Consider the following 12,500-nt stretch of genomic DNA (forward strand, 5'->3'; position numbering starts at 1 on the left):
AAATATAGTACACACACACACACACACACACACACACACACACACACACATATATATATATATATATATATATATATATATATATATATATATATATATATATATATATATATATATATATATATATATATGCTTGTGTGTTTGTGTATGTGTGCGTCTGTGTTTGATGTTCATCCTCTATCTGATATAGATAAAACTTTCAGCACTTTTAACTAAGAAATCATGTAAGTTTGATAACATCAACCCCCCCTCTCTCTCTCTCTCTCTCTCTCTCTCTCTCTCTCTCTCTCTCTCTCTCTCTCTCTCTCTCTCTCTCTCTCTCTCTCTTCAATATGCACACGCACACACTCGTGCATAAAGTTTGCTTCCATCCATTTTCATTCCTCATTGTCCATCATAGGAAGAGGAAGATAAAAACCGTCTCGAGTTTCCATCGAGAATTAATGAATTTCCGGCTGGGAGCAAAGTGTTATGGTGGCATGTCGTGTAAACATTTAAATGGAGGTAATCTAGATTTCTTTTTCATCTTTTCTTCTTCTTCTTGATGAGTTTTAATCATCCGTTTGCAATGTGCATGCACCATTTGCAAGCACGGCATGACTCGCGGGAATCAGTTGAAGGGCATTTTTTTTTCTTTGAATCTTTCATTTACTGTGAAGCTTTGGTTTGCTTTGAATCTTTCTTTTGTTCTGAATTTTTCTTTTTTCTATGAAACTTTCTTTTGCTTTGAATCTTTCTTTTGATTGGAATCCTTCTTTTGCTTTGAATGTTTCATTTGCTTTGAATCTTTCTTTTGATTCGAATCTTTCTTTTGTTTGGAACCTTTCTTTTGATTTGAATCTTTCTCTTCCTTTGAATCTTTTGTTTGGTATGTTTCTGTCATTTGTTTTAAGTCTTTCTTTTGCTTTGAATCTTTCTTTTTCATTTGAATCATTCTTTTTGCTTTGAATCCTTCTTTTGCTTTGAATCTTTTATTTGCCTTAAATTTTTCTTTTGCTTTAAATCTTTCATTTGCCTTGAATCTTCCTTTTGCTTAGAATGTATCATTTGCTTTACATCTTTCTTTTGCTTTCAATCTTTCTTTTGAAAGTGGAATGGGTCCCATGTCGTCATGGTATCATGCCTATTTACAGCTTAGTGGAGAACTATATTATAAAATCTTTTATCATTTGCGTTTATAACATTTTTTTCATTTGCTATTATAATGTACAAGCTATCATGCGTTTTTACAATTGAGTGGAGAACCATATTATAACATTTTTATCATCTGTATAAGGTATCAAACTTTGTCTTCATTAGATTTGCATTTGGTTAGAATTTTCATCAGGCATTTACAGAGCAAGTGATCATTCGCATTATACCCGTTACGCCTAACTCATTACCACTACACTCTCCGGAACTGTTATTCGGCGCTAACACGCATCCAAGCACGCCTCTAAACACGTACGAAGCCTAGGAAGAGCCATCGACGGGGCGGTACCACAAAGGTGTTAGAGTCAACATTGCCAGGGGCGCCTCTGTGAAATCAAGCGAGAAGAACAAAGTTTACCGTCTTGTGGGAGAAAGGCAAACTTTACTGACCGGTCGGTTTTTGGCGGTTCCAAGGCGGTGTTTGTTGGTGTTGCTGCTGCTGCTAGCTCTTCTTCTTCTTCTTCTTCCTCTTCTTCTTCTTCTTCTTCTTCTTGTCCATCGTGTACGTGAGACACAGTCCCTTTTTTTCTCTTCCTCTTTCGTTTGCCTTTACGAGGACATCATTTAGGTTTGGAGAAATGAAGGGCTGGTTCGAAGAATACGCCGGAAAGGGGCAATTGTAATGGCGAGTTCAAGGTGGTTAATGCTTGGCGTTCGATGTCATCGGATTATATCCTAGCTAGTATGCCTGAATAGTCATGTCTGTGAACGTCCATTATGATGTTTATATATATATACTGTGTATATATATATATATATATATATATATATATATATATATGTGTGTGTGTGTGTGTGTGTGTGTGTGTGTGTGTGTTTAGGCCTTTAGGCTTTATATATAATATGTATGTATACATAAATATATATAAATATATATATACATAAATAAATATATGTATGTATATATACATGCACATCTATGATATATATAGTACATATCTATATATATATATATATATATATATATATATATATATATATGTATATATATATACTGTATATATATAGGCATATATATATATATATATAGGTATATATATATATATGTGTGTGTATATATATATATATATATATATATATATATAGGTACATATATATAACAATAATTAGGGCAAATGAGCCAAATAAAGTTGTACAGATAACAAACTCCTAAAAATTGATTGATTGTGTATCGAATAAGTTTTGTAAACTCTCACATTTCGTTGTGATGAATAAAAAAAGAATGATTCTGTTTTATTTTGTCTCTCTAACAGTGATGATGATTATTTAATTACTGATGAAAGAATGGAATTAAACAATAGCTAGCAATACAGGCAATTTTAGGAGTCATAGCTTTTGAATATGTGGCCCCAAGACAATGTAATAAGCTCCCACAAGGCATCCGAAAGACTGAGGATATTAAGGCTTTCAAGAAGTAGATAACTTTCTTAATTCTAAAGAGCTTCGGTGATGTGTATTTGAGAGTTGACGTGGAATACGATATGTGATACTCTAAATGCATAAAGGATATATAAGACAAACAGATCTTGTTGGTCCTGTAGTGCATAGGATTTACATGTGTGATAGGACCAGGAAAATAGCCCTTAAGTATAAGTAAGTAATTGCATTTGCTTAACAAGTAATTTAATGCTTTTACTGTTCGTAAAATATTTTATTTTGATTGTTTATTACTTCTTTTATAGTTTATTTGTTTCCTTATTTCCTTTTCTTCACTGGGGTATTTTTCCCTGTTGAGCCCTTGGGTTTATAGATTCCTGCTTCTCCAACTAGGGTTGTAGCTTGTAATAATAATAATAATAATAATAATGAATATATAATATTGGTATGACACTTGAGAGGGGAAGAAGGTTGTGGGAAATGAGAGAGAGAGAGAGAGAGAGAGAGAGAGAGAGAGAGAGAGAGAGAGAGAAATTGTTAATGAGACATGTGATGACTTCTGTTCCCATAATGCAACAGCTTTGTGATTTAGGATCTCAGATGTCTAGGAACAGCAGCAGCAGCAGTGGCAGAAAGGTTGTGGGTGGCCAAGAGTTTTTTTTTATGACTTAAGTCTTGCAGCTGACGGAGCAGTAGCAGAAGCAGGAGTAGAATCAGCAGCCTGGCTGAGTGACAGGGACTATACCTCTCATTTGAGTTTATTGGATTCGATAAATTAATAACATTTTCTTTGTCGATACTTTCCCCACTGTTTTCTGTTGCTGATTTAGATGTTGGATATTCTAATGCGCCATTCTTTCTTTATTCATCCATTTGTTTTTTTACTTGAGATCTATTTTAATGTTGTTACTGTTCTTAAAATATTTTATTTTAATTGTTCATTACTTCTCTTGTAGTTTTTTTAATTTCCTTATTTCCTTTCCTCCCTTGGCTATTTTTCCCTTTTGGAGCCCTTGATCTTATATAGGATCCTGCTTTTCCAACTAGGCTTGTAGCTCAGCTAGTAATAATAATAATAATAATAATGATTTTTATATGTAATCATTGGAATTCAACTTGTGTATTATATTTTGTTCATTTATATACAAAACGAATTTTATTTCTTCCTATTTTGTAATCGGTTGTTTTTTCTCGATCCAAAATAAGCATAGCACAATTGCCAGGTTTTTACATTTGTAGCTTTATATTTTATGAATGCCCAATGTAAATATTGGAAATCAAGAATTATTATTATTATTATATTACTGTATACAAGCTGTCAGCTTAATACCCAATGTGTTTTTCTTAAAATGCTCTCCTGTTAATGTCTCCGTTATATATCTTTTAAAAATCAAGTATTATCAAATAATTGCCTGTTTCCTTACCATTCTCACCAGAAGATGGATTCCCCTTTTATCTACATTTCCAACGAGTAATTAAATGAAGTATAAATTTGTTTTTTTGCTGTGAGTGATTAGACAAAAGCCTCCCACCATCACCAGTCCACACTGGAGATGGTGATGAAAACTGGCCAAATCCCACACATCAATAGATATGTGTTTGAGGGTTTTGTCGTGCAGTGAACAAGAAATGTGTGCATTTGTTGTTGTGTATGTATGTGTGTGTGTATATATATATATATATATATATACATACATATATATTTATATATGTATATATATATATATATATATATGTGTGTGTATATATATATATATATATACATATGTATATATATATATATATATATATATATATATATATATATATATATACACACCTACTAAATACAAAATATTTCGAATCAAAGATAACTTTATCGATCTACAAAATTCAATGGAAATACATAAAGTAATTAAAAATATTAATAAAATCTTAGACGTCTACTGGATATTTTTAGTGATATCTATCAATTTTCAATTGCCTGGAATAATCTCTGAACATTTGCGACATTTTCCTTGTTCATCCTATTCTACCCTTTTTTGGACCCTTCTTCCATGTCTCCTTTATCATCATCTAAAGCACCCATCGCATTTTTCCTCTTCATTTTCCATTATTCCCATGTCTCCATTATCATCATTTTCTAAAGAACCCATTTTTTTCCCGCTTCGTTTTCCATTATTTCTTTAAACGACTCAAGTTTCATATAACAGAGAAACCCTGTCCGTCACCCCCCATGAAGTCTGTTGATGGCCCCCTGACCATGTCCCCTTTTGTAGTTGAAGTCATTAGGCATGCAAGAGTGAGAGGCTGCGGGGGTGAGAGGGTGATGGGAGTGTGAAGTGGTAGGACCGAGAGGTGGCTGGTGTGATGCCCCTGGGCTATTTAGGTTAAGGAAGACCTCGGAGAGACGAAATTCCCTTTTTCATCCAAGTCATTAGAAACACTTTTACCTGTGGAAACGAAATCAACACACCGTGGGGAAACTTTGGAGCCAATTTATTTCACGAAAGCCCACCAGAAGGGTCAGTGTTTCGATGGTTTGGGGAGTTCGTTGAAGACTGGTATTGTACGCGTTTGCTTAATGTCCTCTCGGAGATATTAGGGAAGGAAAAAAAATAGATTATAGTAGGAAGAAAACTGTGAATTGTACCAACTTAGCCCGTTAGTTGTTTATTTCCAGTACGTTGTTTGTTGGGCTCTCTCTCTCTCTCTCTCTCTCTCTCTCTCTCTCTCTCTCTCTCTCTCTCTCTCTATATATATATATATATATATATACACATATATAAACAGGTCTCGACATTTAGCATGCGCCTTTATTGAACGTGTTAAGTTCAATTGTGCAGTTTATGCTAGTGTCCGAAACTAATTTTAGATTAAATGTGAATGATAATGTTTTTTTTTTCTCTCTATTTGACTGTTTGAGGCAGAAACTTAATTGAACATTTGTTTTAAAATATTGTTTTTGCAAGGTTTTTAAAATTACATCATGGTATTGCTAGTAGTAGTAGTAGTAGTAGTAGTAGTAGTAGTAGGGGAAGTCAAATTTGAGTGTATGAAACCTCTTTCTTTAGATCAGATCATTTAACTACTAATAAGTTTAAAGGCCGCTCATGAATGGCAGAGGCAAGGGATAATGACATTGCCCTATCAAGCAGGACAATGCCTTAGAGACTGACCATATATACATAATGATCAGCGCTCAAGCCTCCTCTCCACCCAAGCTAGGACCAAGGAGGCCTAGACAATGGCTGCTGATGATTCAGCAGATAGACCTACAGGCTCCCCCAAATCCCCCATCCTTAGCTCACAAGGATGATGAGGTTGCAACGAGCAAAGGAACTAACGAGTTTGAGCGGGACTCGAACCCCAGTCTGGCGTTCACCAGTCAGGGACATTACCACACCGGTCACCACAACCCTTCGTGTGGAAAGATAATAAGACAATTTGTCTGTAAAATAGAAACGGAATGAAGGCATTATTGTATCTTATTGCTTGAATCTAAAGAAATAACAAGAAACACTAAATACCAATAAAGGAAACGATAAAGCTCTTGTTCACTATATAGAAAAGAAATAGAGGGAGATAGTGATAATGATTTCAGAGCTACTTTTACAAAGAAATTATACTTGATCTTTAACAAGAAAAATAACGAAAGACGTGACAGTAAAAAGCGACGAAAATCAGAACAAGGGAAAAGGAATTATTCTGTCACACCTCTGTAATATACAGCAGGAATCCCACGCCCTGTCATTTTTTTCCTTTTCACCTGCCAGCTATTTACAACTAACACTTCTGTTACTGACTGTAAAAGAAAAAAAATAGAAAAGGACTGTTTGGTGTAAAAAATCATGATAATGTAGACCGTGACACTAAACACCTCTTAAAGGGTTGTGTTTAGCTGCCTTTCAGAGCTGTCTCGTTGTTTAGACAACTCGTGTAGTGTCTGTCTTTTAGGGAGTTTATACTTTTCGTGGGAGAATACAGACAGATTAATGCCTACTAGCGAAAACATATTAATATCCACTTGGGAATACACAGATTAATACCCACTAGAAAATACAGACAGATTAAAGTCCACTACCGAAAACAATATTCACTAGAGAATGCACGTAGATTATTATCCACTAGAGAAAACACATTAATATCCACTTGAGAATACTGACAGATTAATATCCACTAGAGAACACACATAGATTACTGTCCACTAGAGAATATAGACATATTAATACCCTCTAGAGAATTCAGACTGGTTGATACCGACCAGAGAATTCAGACATATTAATATCCACTTGAGAAAACCTAAGGTAAAATTTTATTTTATGATATTTCTGGGCCTACCAAGTATTCGAGCCTAGGTTGAATCTAAGTCTTAAGTAACAATGCACATCATAACCATTATGCTATTATGGGATTCGAAGTGACGGTCGACTCCATGATGTACACTGTTACTTAGGCTTAGATTCGACCTAGGTTCGAATCCTTGTCAGTCCAGAAATTTTTATATTAGAATTAATTTCACCTGGGTCTTTGGTCCCGAGGCAGACCGAATTTGATATTAAGAGGTATTTGTGGCTTATTTGAATATATATGAATTGATTATATATTTATATATTTGAGTGTCTGTATATATATATATATATATATATTTTTTTTTTCTTTCTTTTAATTGTCCATAATTTACCTTGCCTGTATTCATGGCAGATAATGAATCATAAAATTCTAGAAAACAGACCCTCTCGTACGCCATCCAAGATATATGATGATCGTTTTCCTTTCAGAATTTTTAAACGAATCCTTAACGTCTCCTTGCTTAAAAAAAAAAAAAAAAAAAAAAAAAAAAGGTGGTTGTAAAAGCAAAATGAAAACTTGTTAATAGCTTTGTTTCTCGACGTGATGATGTTTCATGTCTAACAATTGAGATGTTCCCTTGATCACAGAGGAGGTAGCCGCTCATTGCTTCCTCTAGCTATTAGGAGATTGTGTTTTCATGTTGTTGCTTTATTTCCTGTATGAAGTTCCCTATGAAGATGTACTATTATTGCTAAGGGGTCTTCTGAGTCAAATGGAGGCCTTGATAGCTCTTTCATTACTTTTTTATTTTTGTTCATCAGCTTATCCTGTCATTGCCCAGACTAATTGGAAAAAGAAAAATTAACATTATAGTTTAAAGGTTTAAAAGCCGCTCATGAATGGCACAGGCAAGGGACAGTGACCTTTCCCTATCAAGCAGGACAATGTCCTAGAGACTGATCATTCATATATATATATATATATATATATATACATACATACATGGGATCAGTGGCCAAGCCTCCTCCACATCCAAGCTAAGACCAAGGAGTGCCAAGCAATGGCTGCTGATAACTCAGCAGATAGACCTATAGGGTCTCCCAAACTTGCCATCCTTAGCTTACAGGGATGGTGAGGTCGCAGCTACTAAAGGAACTAACGAGTTCGAAGGGGACTCAGCCCCAGTCTGGCAATCACCAGCCAAGGACGTCACCACCATTTTTTTTTTTTTTTTTTTTTTTTTTTTTTGCGGAATTGACGGGGGTCTGTTCAAACTAACTTGAAAAAAAAATATTTTAATTATGGATGTAATGAGCAGAATTCTTTTTTCTTAAACAATTTTCTGAGGATATTTGTCTGAGGGAGAAGTGTCGGGTGACGGTTTAGTAAATTTCGCTATCTTCACACCCTGACTTTTGTGATATAAGTAACCTTACGGATAAGATTTTTTTTTCTAATCTTCCTTTTTTACTCTGCTTGAAAGGCATAGGATTATTTTTCTCTTAGAATGAACTTAGCAGATAAATGCCGTTGTCGATGCTTGATATATTGGAATGCAATTACGCTTACTCCTAAATATAATTAGATAGTCATCAGCTAATCTGTATCTTATTACGCTCAATGCTCGGGTATGGTGAATTATTATTATCATTATTATTATTATTATTATTATTATTATTATTATTATTATTATTATTACAATCTAAGCTCCAACTCTAGTTGTAAAAGCTGGATGCTATAATCCCAAGGGTCGCAACAGGGAAAAATAGTCCAATGAGGAAAGGAAATAAATAATCTATAAGAAGTACTGAATAAAGAATAGGAAATGTCTTAAGCTTTATATAAACGTTAAAATATATCTATCAATAATAAACTATTCTATTCAGGTTCATGTTCATTCAAGCATCCCTTAGGAATTTCCAATAATTAAAGCTCTAATGGTGTTCAAAACTCGCTTATTAGAAAAAGCTGAATTTGTGATTTTTCTTCTGACCCCTAACTCATCATCATAATCATCATCATCTCCTAAGTCTATTGACTAAAAAGGGCCTCGGTTAGAGCTTTTAAATCGGTACTTCGCCATCCATCATCTACTTCACGTTCCATAGTCCTCAGCCATGTAGGCCTGGGTCTTTGAACTCTTCTAGTGCCTTGTAGAGCCTAGTTGAAAGTTTGGTGAACAAATATCTATTGAAATTATTTTTGAACTCTTCTAGTGCCTTGTAGAGCCCAGTTGAAAGTTTGGTGAACAAATATCTATTGAAATTATTTTTGAACTCTTCTAGTGCCTTGTAGAGCCCAGTTGAAAGTTTGGTGAACAAATATCTATTGAAATTATTTTTGAACTCTTCTAGTGCCTTGTAGAGCCCAGTTGAAAGTTTGGTGAACAAATATCTATTGAAATTATTTTTGAACTCTTCTAGTGCCTTGTAGAGCCCAGTTGAAAGTTTGGTGAACAAATATCTATTGAAATTATTTTTGAACTCTTCTAGTGCCTTGTAGAGCCCAGTTGAAAGTTTGGTGAACAAATATCTATTGAAATTATTTTCTATGCTTTTATCATATAAATTCAGCTTACGACTGATTTGCTTTTTCTTCCAGTACTTTTGATCTGAAATTTTCCGTTTCAGCATTTCATTGGCCTTTTTTAATTTTGTCATCTGGTTTTAGAGTAACTTGCAATTTATTATTTTCTGTTATAGCTGACCTGGGAACATTCTGATCTGGAGAACGAGCATTTGTGCGAGCATGACGTTTACGATCCAGATTCAATTGAGATAATCGATTAATTTTTATGAATGATTAATGTCAGAGGTCGCTGAAAACATGAAATTCAAATTCTGAAAGTTTGAAATAAATAAATCTCTCTCTCTCTCTCTCTCTCTCTCTCTCTCTCTCTCTCTCTCTCTCTGCGTATTGCATAACACGTCTTTCATCTTTCATAGATATTTTTTTCTTCACCCAACTGTAATTGTTCAATGGCTACTTTCTGTTTGGTAAAGGTAGAACAGACTCTGTATCTATGGTAAGCAGCTCTTTTGAGGAGAAGGGTATTCCAAAATTAAACCATTGTTCTCTAGTCTTGGGGAGTGCCATAGCTTCTGTACCATGGTCTTCCATTGTCTTGGGTTATAGGGTACACTTGGGCACACTATTCTATCTTTTATTTTATTTCCTTTCCCCACTGCGCTATTTTTACCCTGTTGGAGCCCTTGGACTTAGAGCATCTTGCTTTTCCAACTAGGGATGTAGCTTAGCTAGTAATAATGATGATAATCAAGTAATTATACAAATTTCCAGCCTGAAGTTATTTTTGTTATAAAGTTTCAAACAAAAATTTAACCCATTAAATTAAGCCACAGATCATCTTACCGTGACTTCTCGTCCAGAAAGTCACGGATCCTTTAAGACATATTGGCTTTTTTCCTCCAAACATGAAATTCCCCTTAATGGGACAGTCCCACCCCAGTTCACCCATCTAACTACCAACCCGCCCTTCCGCCCACCCACCCACACTTTGCAGACCGCAAGCAGAGAGTTAAGGGCGGTGGGCGAGGGAGATGAAGGCGGCTTAGGACCTAATAACCACAGTAATTATCTTTATTATAGCAGCCTTAGCCTCAACATCCTGGTCGTGACTCTGAGGGAAACTCTCCGTCCGATATTAGTGTAAGAGGTGCACTACATCAGTGGACTGTCCTCTATGTACGCTTCTTTCACAGAGGTGCTTCATGGGTTAACACTTTGAAATATTATAACATGATTATTTTGAGAGGATATTACACCCCATTTTTTTTGGGGGGGGGGGGAATTTCATAGTAAACTAAAGGAGACTGTTATCGTATTATTAAAGCTATTGAATTAAAAAGAAAATAATTCTTTTCCATTTTCAATAATGTATACAATTTTCTTTTCAGTATCCAATAATGTATACCTTTTTTATTTTCAATCTTCAATAGTGTATACAGTTTTCTTTTCAATTTCTAATAATGTATACGGATTTCTTTTTTCATTTGCAATAATATATGCAATTTTCTTTTTAATTTCCAATAATGTATGCAATTTTCTTTATAATATCCAATAATGTATGCAATTTTCTTTTCCATTTCCAATAATTTTTTAAATTTTCTTTTTTTTCATTTCTAATAATATATACAAATTTCATTGTTTATTTCCAATATGATTTACAAATTTCATTTTTCATTTCCAAAAATATATGAAATTTTCATTTCCATTTCCAGTGATGTAATTTTATATGTAACTAATAAACATGTTTACTCTCTCTCTCTCTCTCTCTCTCTCTCTCTCTCTCTCTCTCTCTCTCTTTTCAAAATAAGAAATATGTGAACATTGATAATGATGCTAATATGAAATATATAGGTTTATGGAAATCTCTCTCTCTCTCTCTCTCTCTCTCTCTCTCTCTCTTTACAGCCATTTTCCCACTACTGTTTCCAACATAATTATCTTCGCTGCTGTCGAGGATAATAGCTACAACTTTAGGTATTTAGAAAATTTGTTGGAACACCTTTCCAATTGACAATGACGTAAGACTTAAATACATTCCTGGCTTTTCAAGACTCGTGCAAGGACTGTGATGGACCGGAAACATTAATGAGATTTGATTGTGAGGATGATACTTGTAGTCATTTGTAAAATGGATTTTCGCTACTCAATAAACTCGACGCAGCCAATGGGTATTCGGTATGAGTTATTTCTTGTGAATGATTTACTCGACACTCGACAAGTTCTTTGCTCATTTGTGGAGATTGGTTGTAACCTATGACCATCTAGTTACGTCTTGTTTTCAACTAATAAATAAAGACCGAGTAATTGAGTGCTTCGATATATATATATATATATATATATATATATGTTCAAATAAGCCATATATATTTTACTACCGTAGTATCTGGATTCTCTCTTATACCTCGGGATCAGAGACCCAAGGAGGAATCAACTTAAAGATAATAGCTTCTGGTCAGCCGGGAAATCGAACCATGATCAAGATAACTGGTATGACAGTAACATACCACTTATCCACAATATATATATATATATATATATATATACATATATATATATATGTGTGTGTGTGTGTGTGTGTATGTGTAGATATCTTGACTATTAACAAGTGATGGTTATAATATTGTTATACCACGGAAGGAGAAGTGAAAAGACTTTATTGGATGTAATACTCTATTTTTATTTCCCGCTGATGTCATCAATAAGAAGAAAGTACTAACCTCAATCAATTCTTTTTTCTTTCATGAATATGTGTATATATATATATATATATATATGTGTGTGTGTGTGTGTGTGTGTGTGTTTGTGCTCTCGGGGCACAGTTGTTCTCTTGGGAAATTTTCATTAAATGTTGAACTGAAGCTTTTGTGTCATGAATGATTTCAAGACAAATTATATTTAGTTTCCTCTATCTTTTCATACCACAGGTTCTTTGCCATATAATATATATGTATATATATATATATATATATATATGTATATATATATATATATGTATATATATATATATATATATATGTGTGTGTGTGTGTGTGTAAAGAAATGGTACATTGTTTGACTATAAATCATAAGGGTAATCTCTCTCTCTCTCTCTCTCTCTCTCTCTCTCTCTCTCATATTTGACATTGCATATT

General features: G+C 34.1%; 1 protein-coding gene across 2 annotated transcripts in view; it reads left to right on the top strand.

The window, feature by feature from the left end:
* Positions 1-12,500, top strand: part of L (zinc finger protein Lobe) — an 855,071-nt gene that overhangs the window by 667,284 nt on the left and 175,287 nt on the right. The gene's annotated exons all lie outside the window — the stretch shown is intronic.

This window comes from Palaemon carinicauda, chromosome 13 (assembly GCF_036898095.1).
Source record: "Palaemon carinicauda isolate YSFRI2023 chromosome 13, ASM3689809v2, whole genome shotgun sequence".
Lineage (NCBI taxonomy): Eukaryota > Metazoa > Arthropoda > Malacostraca > Decapoda > Palaemonidae > Palaemon > Palaemon carinicauda.